The sequence below is a fragment of the Macaca mulatta genome, chromosome 4 (assembly GCF_049350105.2).
Source record: "Macaca mulatta isolate MMU2019108-1 chromosome 4, T2T-MMU8v2.0, whole genome shotgun sequence".
Classification (NCBI taxonomy): Eukaryota; Metazoa; Chordata; class Mammalia; order Primates; family Cercopithecidae; genus Macaca; species Macaca mulatta.
This window is the reverse complement of record NC_133409.1, coordinates 90,349,548-90,351,108: the sequence shown is the minus strand read 5'-3', so window position 1 is coordinate 90,351,108 and position 1,561 is coordinate 90,349,548. Positions and strand designations below refer to the sequence as shown.

The 1,561-nt window shown below is 32.4% G+C and overlaps 1 non-coding gene across 1 annotated transcript; it reads left to right on the top strand.

Annotated features, from left to right (window-relative positions):
• The first annotated feature begins 455 nt into the window (after positions 1–455).
• LOC114677877 (small nucleolar RNA SNORA24) lies at positions 456–575 on the top strand. Its single transcript, XR_003729305.1, has one exon. It is a non-coding gene; the product is annotated as a small nucleolar RNA SNORA24 (small nucleolar RNA).
• Positions 576–1,561: the final 986 nt, after the last annotated feature.

Below are 1,561 nucleotides of genomic sequence, written 5' to 3'. Positions count from 1 at the left end.
AAGATATAAGTGGCATATGGCTAGGAAATACTAATGAAACTTCTAGGACAGAGGAAAAATAGACATGAAATAATCAGGAGACAAACAATAGGGCCCACTGAAATAGAGGCAAGAAAAAGATGGTTGAAGGTGTAACTGTTTGCTTAGGTCTGGGAAATACAAAGAAGACTCTTCAATGCTGATGTCAAAAGATATGATTAATGGCTGCTGCTTTTCTAGTAGCAAGACAGGATTAACCTCAAGGATCTTGTGGGGTGGGGACTATGATTTTAATAAATGCCTATTAGAATAAACCAAAGGCTACTATTAGCTTATTGTGTTAGAATCCTTCCATACAAGAATTTGACAAAAAAGAAAAAAATGGGGGATTTTTTTTTTTCATTCTTCCTTCTTTGGATCATTTTTGTCTTTGGACTCTCAGTGACTGATTACTCCTGATGCAACACACTTAAAATGTCTATTTATGTCAGCTGTGGCAGTCTCCCTTCCTAGCCATGGAAGAGCATATTCTTGTTTATTGGCAAAGCTGTCACCATTTAATTGGTATCAGATTCTGACTTGCACAAGTAACATTATTCACTGTTAAAAACCTGGAGGGTGCCGGATTATTGGGCAAACTTTTCTAAACCGTTGTTCAAATGTTTCTAGGAAGCTGAGCTGAACACATTACGATGGAAGATGGAAGTATAAGACTATCAAGAAATCCAAAGTGGTAACGGGCGAAGTCTATTCAGCATCCGGCAATGGATTTATCTTAGTTGGGGAAACGGGTGTTCCGAATAATGTTCTGGAAGTTATCAGGATACCTATTTTCAATATAGGACTGAATTTTTTAAAGTAATATTTAAGGTGGTCCTTGATAATTAAATAAAATGCTTAATTCATGTGGCTAAAAAAAAAAAAATTCCTATTTACGATACAAATGAATTTATATGCAGCTCTTTTTCCTTTCAAGAAACCATCTATTAGATGAATGGCATATTCTTCTGGTGCTGTATTTTTAATTTAAAAAATACATAAATATGGGCTCATATAAAAAAAAAAGCACTACAGAGAGTAAAAAAGAAAATTCTTCATTCCCCTGCCCTTACATCACTATAGGTAACAATGCATATATCCTTCCAGATATTTTTATATATCATACATGCACATATATATTTAAAATTTATATTAATATAACACGAACTTCTCTTGTAAGTAATAACATACTAATCACTTGCTCATTTATCTTGGAGACCTTTCCCATCAGTGCTTATTAATTAAATTCTATATTGTTTACATTCAGAAAATTATTGAACTAATTAAAAATAAATGTATACACGAGAGATAAAAAAATTGGATGTGGCAGCTATTATGGCCATCCCATATTTGAAAATAAAATCAAGATTCAGAATGCAAAAACATTATATATGTGATAATTATAACAAAACATGTTTGCTTACTTTCCAGTGATGCCAAGTTAAAAAAAAAAAATCTACATAAAAACACTGGGAAAAAAGTGATGTGAAAGAAAAAAAGAATATTAACGACATTATTACTATCATTGCCACCTCAACATTCC